This window comes from Labeo rohita, unplaced genomic scaffold (genome assembly GCF_022985175.1).
Source record: "Labeo rohita strain BAU-BD-2019 unplaced genomic scaffold, IGBB_LRoh.1.0 scaffold_546, whole genome shotgun sequence".
Lineage (NCBI taxonomy): Eukaryota > Metazoa > Chordata > Actinopteri > Cypriniformes > Cyprinidae > Labeo > Labeo rohita.
The window spans coordinates 35,865-53,220 of NW_026129469.1; the positions used below are offsets into that span (position 1 = coordinate 35,865).

The 17,356-nt window shown below is 42.0% G+C and overlaps 1 pseudogene; it reads right to left on the reverse strand.

Moving 5' to 3' along the window:
- Positions 1–325: 325 nt before the first annotated feature.
- On the reverse strand, positions 326–17,270 carry LOC127161108 (calcium-activated chloride channel regulator 4-like; annotated as a pseudogene).
- Positions 17,271–17,356: the final 86 nt, after the last annotated feature.

The following is a 17,356-nucleotide window of genomic DNA, read 5'->3' on the forward strand; positions in this document are numbered from 1 at the left end:
ACTTATTGTTTTGTCTGTTTGTTTGAAGGAGGGTGAAGCCAGTTGATGAAGAGATTAATTTAATGGCCATCAGGTATCTGCTGTGAAGACTGCGTTGGTGGACAGCTCTACTGTGACAGCTCAGATGTTATGCGCTTAAAAGTAAACTTCACAACTGAACAACAAGAGTTGTGGAGGGATTCTTTTGACCCATACCTCCAACAAGAATCAATGGTAAGTCCAATGCAACAACTTTAAATTCAAATTCTATATATTGTTTATTGATTTACAACATTTAATACATGTTTTGTCCCTCCAGGACATCTACATTAGGTGGTGTGTGAGCCTACACCAGCAGACTGCGAGACAGGTTCTTTCCACGGGCAATCAGACTGAACTGAACTCATACCAGTAACACCACACACAGCACATCAACCTCATGTACTGCACTCTAACAGTTACACTGTCTGCACCCTGACATTCTGTTTGCAATAATTCCAGGGCTGGGCGATATATATTTTAAATAGCCTAGTAGTTACCATACACTTACTTTTTTGTGTGTGTTTTTAATGCATGCATACACCTTAAAGCGCATCATTAAAGATATTGCAGATAAGAACATACTAATAAAGTGGGGTTATATATGCGTTTATCAGTGTTTTATGATAAATCGGACTCAATATAACATTACGACTACAGTAAAAACACTTTTATTGTTCTAAAAACACAGATTTGTCAGCATTATCGGTCTTGAGGATGTTAGAATAAACCCAAAACACACGTGATCGTTGTCATGCGGTGAATCTGGCCAATCGTGAAACAGTGATGTGATCATCAGAGCTCCTGCAGACGCTCTGGAGAAACTGCGCCGGCTGAGTCATCCGGCTGCTCTCGAATCGCTATCGCGGTACTTTGATGCCACACGTGACAGTCACGAGGCGTCGGAGCCATCTCAAGTCGGACAAAATTTCTAACCGGCATGCACTGCTTCAAGTCAGAATTTGATCGAGCTGCGCAGCGCTGCGTTAAGTCGAACACACCTTATGGCTGCGTTCAGATACAAGCAGCGCCAAATGCAGTGGATTTTTTTTCCTGTGCAAGAAGGTGTGTTGGGTGACATACATGTGAGGATGGCGGCAGCAAAAAAAAGCTTTTTTTCAAAGAAAAGTGTAAGTCACTTCAAGTTCGCTAGTGAATCCATCAAAGTCCATCAAAGTAACGACAACAGTTAACGTTAAGTGGGTGCTAGTGTTTTTTTTTTTTTTTTTTTTTTTACCGCTTTGACGCACATTCATTATAGCAGGGCAGGCTATAGTCTGTGAATACGGACTTAAAACTAACAGCAGATTAAACAGCTAAATGTAAAAGTATAAATATGTTGACAGTTCACCAATAGACAATCCACTTCGCACAAATAGTTTTTAAAATGCATTCACTGACTTGGCAAAAGTTAATGATTTGATTCGAGATTTGTCATAGGTCCCCACAAAAACAAGGTGGTTGTCGGCGCCGATGGCCTTGTAGGCAGCGTGCCCCGGGCTTCCCGTGTTCAAGACCCGACTCGGGGATCTTTCCCGATCCCGCCGCCCATATCACTTCCTGTCCTTCCTGATCTGTCCTGTCCAAATATTTTTTTTAACAGATGTTACTGTTTTTGATAATGAACATTATCTGAGCTGTAAATCAGGATATCAGTTTAACATATTATTAGACAGCTTTTTCCATATTAATTCTATTTCTTTTTTTTTTTTTTTTTTGTTCAGTTTGTACAATGAACATGGTTTAGAGCTCTTACTTTTGAGTTCTTAAAGTACACCAAATTAATGAATTTCACTTTAAAATGTGTAAAATTTTCTCCTGGGGGGGCATGCCCCCAAATCCCCTTAGAGGGACACACGTCCACCCACCATTTGGATATGTGTCAGTACAAAGAATCTGTGATTTTATTGCATTAAAAATGTCATTCATTTAATTAAATTACTTATTGCTTTAGGTATTTGTGTATATATACTGAACAAGGTGATATCTTGGTAAGCAGTTTGACAACATTGTAGTAAATATTTTTGGTGAATCAAAAAATCATGCTTATTAAAATACCAGCACACATGATAATACAGCACAAATTGGTGCATGAATAGTCAACAAAATGAAGTATTTGAACCTCATAGTTAAATACAAAATGAGTGGGAACTGAAAAAGGCCCACTTTTTGGAAAATAAGAACCCCCCCCCTTCCACTAGGCTGGCTACGGGCCTGTATTGTGATGTTTTTTTATCAGCTGTTCAGACTCTCATTCTGACAGGACTTATTTACTGCATTCACTTTTGAAAACATAGTGGCAATTGGATGTAATGTGTAATGGCTTTAATATTATGCCAATTTTACATGTTGAGCTTGTATTGAGGAGCATATTTTTGTTTATTTTAAAATGCAATGACTGATTTCTTTTGGAAATTTCTTTTTTTCATGTGGATGTTGGTTATACAGCGTGACTGTCACTTCATTTTAGAACCTCTTAACCTTGTCATGGCAGTAATGACAAGGACAGTTCCAAGAAAAATAACAGATAGCATTACATTTTATAGTTGTTTTCAGTTACTGTATTATAACTTATATAACACACATGCATTCAGCCTGTGATGGTGGCAAGACAATAAACACATTAAGTATTATGTCAACTTTTCAGGAAGCAAGGCAGTATTTTATAATCTTGACAAACACTGTTGCACTGTAATAGTTATCTTGCCATTCACTAACAAATTAAAACACATGCAAACAATGGACTGTTCTATGTTTTCATCCTCATGTGCATTTCATTAAAGAATTAAAAATAATGAAGCTGATTGTTGAGCTGCTGATCTGTGGCTGATGAATGTAAAACATCAGAGTGTCTCACCCTTATGTTTATGTAGCTACAACAACAAAATCCATCAATACAAATGGCTTGTTATATGACAGTTTTATTTATTATAATTATTTTATTATAAAAACCAATAAACTAAACAGTGTTCAAAATGTGTTTTAAATCATCATAATAGAAGTTTCATACATGTCTTTGTGGTACATAATTTATATATATATATAGAACTAGAACTGTCAAATTCTTGCCTGGGTTTGATATTCCTGGGTTCAGGGCAGGGAGGATCTTTGAAGCTTGAGCAATGTTGGAGGTTTTAGATTTTTCATTTTGTCCATCCTCTGACTGAATTGCAAAGAAAAGTGTGGTGCCATTTGGGATTGGGAAACTGATATTGAATGGATGGTGTTCAACTGATCCAGCCTTCTGAGGTGAGACAGCAGCTGTGTTGACTGCATGACCATTGTTGAAGCTGTCTCGAAGCATATCGAGGTCAAAGCTCCACCTGATCTCATAGGATTTAGCTTAAAGGAAAAGAAACGGGCCATGCAAGAAAATTAAAGTTCCATTGTCTAACTGTAAAGCAACTTCTGTTTTATTAGTAAGGATGTTAAAGAAATGAATCTTGTATTTTAAATACTGGTATAGTAATTGTATGTGTTACCTGTCCCTTCGTCGAGGTCCTCACCAGGAGCTGTCCAGCTGAGAAGCACAGTGTCCTCCTGGATCTCACCTCTCAGATCTGTGATTCTGTTAGGAGGGAAATTTGGTGGAGGGCCTGAAAGAGTCACCACAAAACTCTCTCCGGTGGCTGTTCTGGTGAAGCTTCCAACTTCAAGTGGTTCATCAGAAACTGTAGGCTTTGGGGGGTTCAGCTGCACTTCACCTGAAATTAGAGGAATCACTTGAGTACATTTCCATGAATTGGTTAAGAAAATGTTTGAGAACCACTTGAATCTGCTTTATTCTGTCTGAATTGTTTTCTCCAAACAGTTTGTGCATTAATTCAGTAACACTTTCTGTTGTTGATACAAGTGTCGTTATTAGTGAGTAACTTAATTGTTCACTCAAACAATTTGTTCAAAACATTGATTTATTCAGGAACAAAAGCTCACAAGCTGCATTATAAATGACAGGATGCCTAAGCAGTGTTTACTACTTCCTATTCACTGAACACAGGATATCTGCTTTAGTCCACTTCATTTGACAAAATGTGTTCATTTGGGACACTGTTCAAAGTCATCAAAAATTTGAGGTGTGATGGCATGTACTTACAGTAATGAATAATTATAATATACATTAGTGAATATAATACAGTAGTGAATAATTATAATATAAATGACCACGTATGCATAATGTATCTGTGTATATAATTACAATTAATAAAAATGGTTAGATTTGAAAGAAGTAAGTGATAAACTTCTGCTGCAATAAATGAAAATTGAATGAAATAAATGCAATTTGTTTATATTAGATGTGTAGTACATTTTTATTGTTATTAAAATGATTGTGCATTATGTGACTTTTGTGTCTTATGCACTTTATACCTGTGAACAGCAGCATACAAACCACACTTTGAACTGAAAAAACTCAATAATTCCCAAAATTATCTCATGATGAAAACATACCTGTGGGAAAGTTTTTGCAAGACGCAAAATACGTACCGCCATGTACGTTTCATGACATATTTGTCCCTGTCCCAAATGAAACACTTCATATCCACTTGCTGTCTTACGGACGTACAATGACTGCCACGTGTGTGTGTCCGTTAAGTCCACGAGATGTAGGGTGCCCCATTCGTCATTTTAGTGTTCAGAAAGGTGTTCGCGAGTGCCCTCTTTGCAGGTGTTAGACACCCTCGATTCGCACTTCTGCCGAGCCCGCACTGGGGTGAGCTTTGCTAAAAGAGTGTTAATTTTTTTCGTGAAACATATGGAGCTGCAATTATAACTGTGTATGAAAACGATTACAAGTATTTGCTGTTTTACAACCTCTAGTGTTCATTTCTGCTGGAAACTGCAGTGATATGTATTTATTGGTATGTATTTTGCATCCTGTGAAAAAGTTCCCACAGTTCCCATATATATACAGTCAACATTTGTAGTGGATCAAAAAAGTAAATCAGATTTGCCCTAAGACCGGGTATTGAAACGTTTAGAACTTAGAAAAATGTACTGTACTGTTTGTTTATTTATATTTTAAGTTGAGTGCACACTTGGAACAAGAATCATGGGTAATTTACCTGTTCCATTGTCCAGCAGTTGTAATGTTTGTTCAGGATCAGATTCTGGTTCCAGTGTAGCCCACACTTCAGCATTTATTACAGGCCTGTAATTCTGACTAACTTCAGCAAACACTATCATGGGTTTAGTGCCATTACTGAACTGCTGGTTCATGCGGGTTTTGACAGTGATAGGGGGAACACTGACTTGTGCTGCATGACTTGTTACTGTTATAGTGAAAGATTGAGGTATTGTAGTTTGGATACTGTACTTCCAGTCCCCAGTCTACCAAACACAATATAGTAAAGGCAGATCAATAAGGGTTTTCTGTAAGTCTATTATAAGTGTAGTAATAATTAAATTATAAGTGAGAAACTTCCTCTTAGTCTTATGTTGTTGAACATATTTTAATATCATATCTATATCTCTTGGCCCAGATGACTTTTGAGTAGCAATAATACATTTTTCAAGTTTATGGTCAGAACTATAAACTATAAACATAAAAATGATTCAATGATTGATAAAGGCCATCATACCTCTGCAGTTCCTGGAATGTTCAAAGTGACTGTTTTCAGTGATACATCATGACTCATATTCGTCTGAGTGTAGATTAAGCCACTTGGTGACTGTATGTAAATGCTAGGAAAACTTGTTTCATAAATTATTACAAAGCTGGTTTTGTTCCCAACAGTCTGATCCACTGATACTGTCCCATTTAACCAATCAGATGTTCTTGTTCCAACACTCTCTAGCTAAAGCAGTGATAACAATTAAACTATAAAATACTTTTGATGAAAGAGTAATAAATGTATCATTGGCAATGATTAATTACTTGACAAACCTGAACTGGTTCACTTGTGTAATCTCCAGTTGATAATGTAAGATGAGCAAACGCATCCATTAATTGGTTGGAAGTCATGTTGTCACTGGCTTTGAAAAATGTTCCCCCTGTTTTCAACATAAAACAGTTTTGCTTTGAAAAATAAACTGGCACTTCTCATACAGTCATAGCCAAAAATATCAGCACCCTTGCAGTTCTTTCAGACAATGCAACTCTTCTCTCAAAAAATTGTTGCAGTTGCAAATGTTTTGGTATACATTTTTTATTTATTTATTTTTTTTGCATTAGAACAACATAAAAAAAAAAAAAAAAAACAGAGAAGAAAAGCCAAATCTGATACAATTCCACACAGAACCCACAAAATGCACTGGACAAAATTATTGGCACCCATAACTTAATATTTGGTAGCAGCCCCTTTGGAAAAAATAATCGCTTCCTGTAACCATGAATGAGTCTCTTACACCTCTCTACTGGAATTTTGGACCACTCTTTTGCAAACTGCTCTACTGTAGGTCATTGAGATTTAAAAGATGCCTTCTCCCAACTGCTGTTTTGAGATCTCTCCACAGGTGTTCTGTGGGATTCAGATCTGGACCCATGACCTCTGGTGGAGACGAAGCTTTCTGACACTGGCCACTACGTTGCGCCACAAAATTATTTGGCAATCATCAGATTTCATGATACCGTTCACACAGTCAAGGCATCCGGTGCCAGAAGCAGCAAAGCAACCTCAAAACATCTTTGAACCTCCACCATGTTTGACTTTATGGACTGTGTTCTTTTCTTTGAAGGCCTCATTTCTTTTTCTGTAAACAGTGCCATGATGTCCTTTACCAAAAACTACTTTCTCTGCTTTTGTCTCATCTGTCCACAGTATGTTCTCCCAGAAGGATTGTGGTTTTATCACATTTTGGCAAACTTCAGTCTTGCTTTTTTTATGCAGTGGTGTATTCCTGGGTCTCCTACCATAAAGTCGCTTTTCATTTAGACGGATAGTGCAAGCTGCCCACTGTTGTACCCTGTGTCTGGAAGTTAATCAGGGTTCTTTATCCACCATTCGAACAATCCTTTGTTGTCATTTTTCATTAAGTTTGCATTTATTATTGTCCAGTTTTTTATTAAGTTACCTGCTGTACCTCAATAAACTCCCCACTGGAAGGGTTTCAGGGCAAGCACGGCGGATACAACTCAAGCCACTTTTTGATCTTTTATTTGCGTACACATACACGGGTTCCATCAATAAACTAGGCAGCCTGAATATTAACGCTACACTAGTTCATCAGTTAGCCATGTGACGTTTTCCTTCGCTTAACTAAACAGTTGTTAGGTTATAAACCGGCAAGCGTACCAGCCCTGATTAACAACAGACTGAGAGAGAGGAGAAAAAAACGGCGCTTACGCGCTGACGCGTAAACAGACGTACTCTAGCTGCTAGGAACGACACTAAACATATCTGCAAGCTAGTAGAATTAAAACATATATGAAATATAACATAAATGTACCTGCATTAAAATTAAGATGGTAAATATATACATTTATTTCTACGAATGCCCTGGAACATAATGACATCTATCTTTTATAATACACATATGCAAAACAATAGTGACATCTGCTGGAAAGCCTTACACCTCCCACTTGGCCTACTGATCTTCTGCTTCAAGGAGGCCACCATAACCAAACAAGTCACTTCTATTTATGAGATCCTCACCATGAGTTATCCTTGCCGACATTACGATCACCTTTACCGAAACACACCACCAGCCTCGGAGAGGATGGTGGCGGGGAAAGTCTCAATCCTTCACCGAAACACACCATGGTGGGGATTCCTTATCAACCGAAACACGGTTGGTGGGGATTCCTTTATTGCTCCTCTACTGGAAGCAGAACCACCAACCTCCTAACATCCCTGTGGAGGGTGGTGGAGGGATAGTTCTCTTCACCTCGGTTTCTTTTGGACCGTCCGTCGGTGACTGGACAACTCCGACATGTTGTCACCCTCACATCTCGTACTACACCCCTCGCGTCAGGACACACCTCCACTACTTGACCTAGCTTGAACTGGCCCCTCAGCGCGTTTTGATCAGCTAACCATACCAGATCACCTGCTGCAATATTCCTAGCAGGTGCATGCCACTTCTGGCGGATGTAGAGGTTCGGGCCTGCCAGCTGACTCCACCTCTTCCAGAACTTATCAACCTCAATCTGAATTGATCTCAGACGCACGAAAGGGTAAGTTAGGTATTCAAACCCCCGGGAGTCCCCCTTGGGTCCTGCTCGACCGAGCAGAAGCGAGTTGGGAGTGATTACTTCCACGGCCTCATCTTGTACCTGAGCCCTGGCGCCGATAGGTCTTTCATTTGACAGATTAGCAGCCAGATACAAAAGGGTCTGGAACTCCAGGGCTGTCAAATTACATCCTATGCCAACACTACTTAACACCCTCTTGAGTACACGAACTGCTGCCTCAGCTGCACCATTCCGATGGGGAGAGTCCGCAGGGTGAAACACCCACGTCCAGTCAGTGCCTTTAACTACCGCTTTCTTTTGGATATGATCCTTGTCGACATTACTTAGGAACTCATAAAGTTCTTGTAATGCTGGTCTGGCGCCCACAAAGTTGGTCCCTTGGTCCGACCAGAGTTTTCTTGGGTGACCCCTAAGAGCCGTGAAACGCTGATATGCTTTCAGGAACCCTTCCGTCGACAAATCTTCCACAATGTCAGCGTGTACCGCTCTGGAGGCCATACAACTGAACATCACACCCCAGATTTTCATCTTCGTTCTTCGTCTTACAGTATCCTTAACAACACAGGGACCGAAAAGGTCCAACGTCGTAAACTCGAATGGTGCGGCTGGGTTAGTCCGCTCAAGGGGAAGTTCACCCATCACCTGTTTGCACATCCTCGCTTTGGTTTTCCGGCAATGTATGCAAGAATCAATAACATTTCTGGCAATCCTTGAACCCCTCACCACCCATGCTTTTGTTCTAACACGGAGGAGTGTGCCAGCTACCCCTTCGTGGTTAGCTTCATGGGCCTCTCTCGTGAGAAGAGTGCTGATCCATGCTTTGTAGAGAACCAAGGGCACACTAGTCTCTTCCTGGGTCAAAGCCTGGACTCTACCATGACATCTTAGGAGCCCAGAAGCCTCATCTCTGCTAACGACGAGTCTGTTTAGTGTTGTCACTGGAAACATAACTCCATTCTGGGCGGCTAAGCACAGGTCTTGGAATGCAGCTTTACGTTCTCTTACCGTTAATGCTGCCTCCCACTTTGCTGGCTTGGAGGCCCTGCCTACATGGGCCAACCACTTCTTTATAGCTCTGCGGACATAACCAACTATTCCACAAAGTTTAGTAAGGGAACTGCACCTTGCTGAATCCACTTGGTCTATAAGCGTGGCCCCCCACAGGGTCTCCTTCTCCTTAGCCTCATTTAAGGCCAATTTCGTCCCATTTTCTGGCGATACTGAAGCCTCACTAATTCTGTCTGTGACTACTGGGTCTTCACTACCAGGGGAGTCAGGATTTAACCAATTCTTGGCTTGAGCTCTGGTAAGGACAGCTGAAAAGGCCTTTTTCTGGAGTTTACTCACTACCTCTCTAGCATCAGTTGCCACTTCTGAAGCGGACTTTATGGGCCAATCCTTGACTGGACTAGACAAAAACTTGTGACCTTCCTGCCACACAGAATTTTCTCCCAGCAGTTCAGGAGAGCACCCCCTCGTAACTAGATCAACGACGTTAACCTCGCCTGGTATCCACCACCAATCGGTTACAGTTCCAGCCTTCTGAATCTCCCCGATTCGGTTCGCAAAGAATGTCTGGAACCCGTAGCTCTCTCTCTGGATAGCCCCAAGCACCGTCTGACTGTCAATGAAATGATACCACTTTTCCACGTCCAATCGTCCATGTTTCAACATGTACCCCTTCAGACTTGTGGCAAAGACAGCTCCACATACCTCAGCCTTGACTGCATCACCTTTCTGGTTGAGGGGAGTTAACTTAGCCTTTGACTCCACCAGCCGAGTGACCACACCCTCCGACGTCTCCCATCGCAAGTACAACACTGCACCATAGGACTCACAGCTCCCGTCAGAAAACGTGATCCCCAAGGGTCTGCCCTTCCAACCAGAAGGCGTAAGACTTCTGTAGAACTTAATGCTACTCAAACGAGCGTACTCCTTAAACAGCTCAATTGCCTTTCCTCTGAGCTTGTCAGACAGAGGCTCATCCCACGTATCTTTAGTAAGCTTGCCAGCCTCCTGGAAGGCTCTTCTCACAAGGATTACTCCTTTCTGTTTCACAGGAGTCACTAAACCGATCGGGTCATACAATCCAGCAATTTGGCTCAGTAAAACACGACGAGTTAGTGGGATTGGTGTTTTTATTTCTACTTCTTCCTCAGTAAGGTCAATTTCAGTTCTCATCTTCTTCTTCCTACTGGAGAAATTGATAGAGACCATTACAAAGAGTTTATCCTCTTGCACAAGATAACCAACCCCCAGGGCTTTGTTGTCCTCCTCCCTTAACTGGTTGGGCACATCAGAGTCAATGGTATGGGTTCTGCCCCGTCCCTCCTCCCACTCTGACCAGACCGAACCCAAGGCTTGAGGTAGAGGCCTCCCGCTTTCAGTATTTTTTCCACCCCATCTTGAATTTTGTCTAGACGGTGTGGGTCATTGTGGGACGTGAGGAGGTCATCGACATAGGAGTCTTCCTTGATGACCCTTCTTTCCTCTTTCATCTCAAAGAACTGTGGTAAATTTGCAGTCTCACGCATAGCGACCTGCGCAATACACCCCGCAGGTTTGTCCCCCATGTTCACTCTCACAACAGCATAATCCTCTATCTCATCCCCCGGTGAGTCTCTCCATAGGAATCGATGCACATGGACTTCTTGTTCCTCCAACCAGATCGAATTATACATCTTGGTAATGTCTCCGATGGCTGCATGTTCTCCTTCCCGGAATCTGAGGAGCACCGCCCTAATGGGATTCAGAACATTGGGGCCTTTGAGCAGAATGCTATTCATACTAACCCCTCCGAACTCCTGGCTGCTATTCCAGACAAGTCGTATAGGCGTGGTCGCCGAATGGGGGTTTGGGGCGATTAAGTGACTTTCCCACCACACAGCACCTTTCCAACTGTCCATAACATCCTTAGTGAGCTTAACAGCAGCTCCCCTCTCTACCATCTCATGGACTTGTTTCAGGTAAACCTCTTTCCACAGAGGGTCTCTCATGAGTCGCTTCTCAGTCCTTAGGAATGTTGCTTCCACAGCCTTTCAGTTGTTAGGAAGAGAGACTGGGTCTTCCTTCCAAGGGTACTTCGCATCCCAGTGGGGTTGGTTGCTGTGAGCAACTCTCTCTCTGAAGGTTAAACCTGCCTTTATTACTTCTAGTTCTTTCTCTTCAGCCAGGGAAATCTCCTTTCCTCCCGGTGAGCACTTCCCACAGCGACATCCTCCACAGATTGGGTCACAGGCAGCACCGATACAGTCCCATTTTAGCCACTCAAGGATCTCTTTATTGCACGCTGCTGTTGTCTGAACCCCTACTCTACCTCCTTGCTCCAAATGGCCTCCTGGCCTTCCCACAAAGTGTTCTTCAACTTTGACGGCTACCGTCTTCATTGAACGAGCAAAGTGCGTCTTCGACCGCCCTTCACTTCTTCGAAGAGGTCTGGGTGCACACCACTCACAATCTTGCCTAGAGGGCCATCCCACAACACTAGATCACCGACTCTTTGCAGTCTTTGCGGAGCTAATCGGCCTTCATGAGTGCTGATTAATAAATCGATCCTTTTTGGGCGGGCCAGTTCTCCTGGCTTTACATCAGGGAAAAACTGCTCTAGCCGCTCCGATTTAACCACTTTATCCACTCTGGCGATGCCCTCCATCCCATAACAAATCATCTCATGGAGTCTCAGGGTACCACGGGAGGTCCACACTTTTATTTTCATGAGATACCTCCTTGTATCAACTTTCACCTTCATCGTACTGACACCATACACAACAAGAGAGATCGGTTCACTGAGCCTTTCCACAGCCTGGTGTGTAATGTAATTCATATCAGAAGCAAGATCGACCAAAGCTCCAAGGCAGTCTCCTCTCTTTGTCGTAACAGGTACAATCATCATTAGGACTGGGTGTTCCTTTAAGCCACTCCGTTCTATTAGACTCTTCCTAGAGCACACGGTTGATGTTGCCTTGTTAGTACAAGCACTACGGACAGCCTCCAACTGGTGGGGAGTCAGTCCCAACCCAGCGAACACAGCTTCTTGCTCCTCTGTTGGGCCTTGAGTTCCCTTCTTTTCCTCTACTTTGTTTTCCCTCCTAGCGGTGTCCTTCTTTGCTGATACCCTATGGCAAAGGAAATAGTGGTGGTCTGCTGGGGTGTCGCCTTTCTTACACTCTTCCTTTCAACAGAGAAACTTTGAAGTACAGTCATCCTCGACTCCGTGAACATCCAGGCACTTCACACATGCTTTTACCTTTTTCACTTAAGATTTCTTCTCCGACAGACTAGCCTTTCTGAAAATTTTACAACGAAACAGTTTGCCTCCGTGATCTCCATCACCACACATGGCACAGGGTAATTGCTTGGAATCCCTTTTAATTTCACTTGCTGAAGTCTTAGTGAATGACTTCTTCTCTCTCCATCTGTCACCTGGTTTCTCCCAGTGGCTTGATCTCTCAGGAGCATTAGCAAGCCATTGTTTACTGGGTAGTAACTGCTCCAGCCTCACGAGCAACGACTTTTGGTCTCCCAGGAACATCAAAAACCTGTCGAAACGGTGTCCAGGATGGACGTCATTCACGGGGTTTCTCACACACATGAGCCACTCTCTTTTCATAACATCGGGGAGCTTACCCTCCAAGGACCGAATCACTAATTGATTCCTCACAGCGTCTTCACACCCCAAATCTGTGAGATCTAATACTGCCCTCTCCACTGCAAGGATCAACTCTAACGTTTCTCGTGGCTGATGGTTCTTTACAGCAGGCCGTAACTGTAATTCCAACACAATCTCTTCGGCCGTTTGTGCTTTGTCGCCATAACGGTCTTCCAGTTCCCTGAAGATATCGTTTGCATCTCTGCAGTGCAACAGCCTGAGGTCACTTTTTACAGACTCACTTATACTGTCTAGTAAGTGAAGTTTCTTGCATTCCCTTGACCCCGTAGGTTCCGCTTGTGCCTGGATACTTTCCCATTCAGCCTTCCAACGCCAATAACCCCTCCTGTCCCCGGAGAATTTAGGTAAGCTTATAGGTGTGAGCCTTATTCCTGGTTGGGCCCACTAAGGGCTGGTTTCCCCACTGGCATACAAACCAGAGCCACTATACGGCACACTACTACTTTGTTCCATTCTGGGATCGACTGGCGAAGTAGCACGATCGTTCAACATTCGTGGTATGCTGGCAGGAGTTGAAGGTAAGGTAAAACTGACTCCAAGTCCACTATCGGACTTTATTGACTGCAGAATGGGCTGTAACGTTTGTTGGGGGGCATTGTGCGCGGTGCCTGCTACATGCCTGCTCTGAGAATGACTAGTGACTGTAGAACCTCGAGCAACACAGGTAGAAATGCTTGCACTGTCTGCGGACATGAACGAAGGAGAGCTCGTAGCATCTACAGTTCTCAGTGCCCCTCAATGGGCAGGTTAATAACGGCAGGTTGCCCGTTAACAGGTGGAGTAGCGATAGCAAGGGTTGTTGGTTGGGTAAAGGTGATATTACCTGCATCTGTAAGGCTGTCGATCCCTGTTATGACATGCCCACTGACTGGGTCAACGCCTTTCTCATCTTCGCCCTCTGCGTCCTCACCATTTCCTTTTATTTCTCCACTGTTCTCCCTCATAACCTCATCCTCATGTCTGTATGCCCACTCGTCTATCAGTTGCTCCTTATCCTCTCTCAATGATAAAAAGAGCATCCATTTGTCTCTTCCAAGTGGCCGATTATCTCTCCAAGTATACACAGCCTCCTTGAGTTCATGGAGTTTCCTATCTAGTTTACTACTTTCGACCCTTTGCTGTGTCCATGGCACTTTACTTGTGCCGAGCGCCTCAGCTCGATCAAAAGCAGACTTGAACTGTGCCACTAGAGTGTCTATGTCTGGTCCTGCATACTTAGACCACAGCAATTCCATGATTTTCTCCTCAGTTTCAAGGAATTTTTGCTCGCTGGCCTCTCTTTTCGCTATAGCATCCAGCGACTCACTGTTGTCACCTGTAGAGTCTGTCTGGCTTCGTGCATCAACATACTCATTATTGGCATCAAGGAGCTTGTTATAATCGTCCCTCAATTTTGCCAACTCTTCTGACAGCTCAACTTGACGTAAACGGCCAGCACTAACTTCAAGGCGGTTTATCCTAGTTGTAAAGGTTCGTTGCGCGTTTGAGCGTTTCCGCTTTAAACTCTCCAGATCTGGTGTGTCATCTGCCATTTTGTCCCCGGTGATCAGAATAACTTTTTTAGCAAAAAGATTCGTTCACTAGAATCACTTTTTTAGCAAAAGATTCGTTCAGAAGAATCGACTCAAAGATTCGTTCAACTGTCGCGGTTGATAGCTTCGTTTTTAGCCCCGCAGCTATTATTATCCGCACCGTTTTACTCACGATTGTATCAGTTGTTTAGTCCTTCAACAGCCCCGTTAGCTTTTGACTTCGGCTCCTCCGTTGCAGTGGTGTTAACGGCCGCTTCCTTTTCAGAATATGGGTCTCCGATCCCGACGTCGGTCATCAACGATTGCTTATCCTCCGCTCGGCGTCCATGAGTTTTCTAACACGGCTCCGACAACGGTTTATAACTGTCCAGTTTTTTATTAAGTTACCTGCTGTACCTCAATAAACTTCCCACTGGAAGGGTTTCAGGGCAAGCACGGCGGATACAACTCAAGCCACTTTTTGATCTTTTATTTGCGTACACATACACGGGTTCCATCAACAAACTAGGCAGCCTGAATATTAACGCTACACTAGTTCATCAGTTAGCCATGTGACGTTTTCCTTCGCTTAACTAAACAGTTGTTAGGTTATAAACCGGCAAGCGTACCAGCCCTGATTAACAACAGACTGAGAGAGAGGAGAAAAAAACGGCGCTGACGCGTAAACATACGTACTCTAGCTGCTAGGAACGACACTAAACATATCTGCAAGCTAGTAGAATTAAAACATATATGAAATATAACATAAATGTACCTGCATTAAAATTAAGATGGTAAATATACACATTTATTTCTACGAATGCACTGGAACATAATGACATCTATCTTTTATAATACACATATGCAAAACAATAGTGACACCTGCTGGAAAGCCTTACAATTATATTTATTAAGCTACAGTGCCTGGGCTGTAAACCTCTTGATGATATTGCACACAGTGGACACAGGAACATTAAGGTCTTGGGAGATGGACTTGTAGCCTTGAGATTGTCCATGTTTTTCCATATTTTTTTCTCTCAAATCCACAGACAACTCTTCACACTTCTTTCTTTTCTCCATGCTCAGTGTGACACAACACAAAGGTTGACTCAACTTTTTACCATTTTAACTGGTTGCAAGTGTGCTTATTATATTGTCCACACCTGTTAGATGCCACAGGTGTGTCTAAATACAAACTACAGGAGCATCACATGCTTCAAAAGCAATTATTTCTTACAATTTTGACAAGGTGCCAATAATTTTGCTCAGTCTATTTTTTGAGTTCTGTGTGAAATTTTATTAAGTTTGACTTTTCATCTGTTTTTTTGGTGTTGTTGCAGTGGAAACAAAAACAATAAGCACGTGAATACCAAAACATTTGCAATTGGAACAATTTTCTAAGAGAAGTGTTGCATTTTCTGACAGAATTGCAAGGGTGCTGATATTTTTTGGTCATGACTGTATATGATATACACTGGGACAGATGCAGTAAGTTATTAATCATCTGATATCACTTACCAGTATTGTCCGCCATTTCCTTCAGTACAGGATCTGCACTGTCACCAAAAGCTACTGTGCTTGTAATAGCTCCGCTTTGTATTGCGGATGGAGCACAACCAGCAATGTTGTCCGTCGCCATACCATCTGTCAGAAAAATTAGTTGTCCTGATACATCCCTGTCCTTTTGAAGTACCTGATGGATTTGAAGAAAAAAAGGATCACTGGCATAGAACAAGCTCTATATACTTCATACTTTGCAAACATGCAAGATGCATAGTAGCACAATTAATGTGGCACCTCTAAGCCTCGACTAAGGCCCAAGCACATGTTTGTCCATCCATCTGCTATTTTTGGCAACAATTTGATCAGATTCTCTCTTGTGGCGTCACTGTCAATAGTAATCAAGGGACTCGCATAAGAAGCATAGAAGCATAAGTACTAAAGGTTACAATTCCAACTCTAGCTTGATCCTCAATAATGTTCCGCAGGAAATGCGTGGCAGCTTGTCGCTGTTGTAGAATTCTAGGACCCTAGAAAATGAATGAAAAAAAGACAACTTCCTCTGGTTTCTGAATTATTTATTGCAATTATATATTTAATATTGATTTGCGTTCAGATGAAGTCAATGTCTGTTATTGCGTACTCCCATGCTTCCTGAGACAGGATGAGGCAAAGGATGAGGCAAACAGCCCGTTGCATTCGCTGCGCAACTTTGAAAGTTGATTGTGGAGGGGATGGTTGTGGTGTTAGAGAGCGAAGTGCGTCTTTATCCACAGAATCCTCAAATATTACAGTCCATGTTGCTTTGCCACATTTTTCATTTTGCATGTTTGGGGCTTCATAATTGTGATCATGTTCACGATAAAATGTGTTTACCTGAAAACATAATTTCCTGCTTAACTGCAGACATGTCACCAAACACTCATGGACAGATTATAGCTCTGTGAGACCCGAACTGGGAGGGTTAACAAAAACGTCCTTATATTTAATTGTATCCTCAAAGCACTGAACTGTTAATCTCAAAGTAAGGTCTAACAGATTAAAATGAACAATTCAAACTTTATATTTTGCAAATGTGACTTGTCAAGCAGCTGTTAAAAAAAAATAAATAAATAAATAAATTGATGTAGATATTAATTGTGCAACTTAACATCTAAATTACATTGCATATAAAATAAAACAGTCTGAGACCGCTTTGGTCCAAATGATAAATGAATTTACTAGTCACTAAAATAAATTTGTGGAATGTTTGGAAACATGTAAACAAGTACTTACAGAATCCACACTTGGCAGGAACATTAAAGAGCTGTTTGTGTTTTGATTTTTGTTTGGAAAAAACTTGCACTTCTCTGTAAATAGTGAAGTTTGTGGATCCTTGCTGCACCGTTGAAGAGATCCTCCAGCAGTAACCTCATAGAACTCACCTTTAATGTTTTTGCTACACCTAAAAATAAGCAAGATAGCAATAGTACTTCCAAATTCGAAGGACATTTTAATAGTATTTGCTTTTATTAAAAGTTTATAACCTTG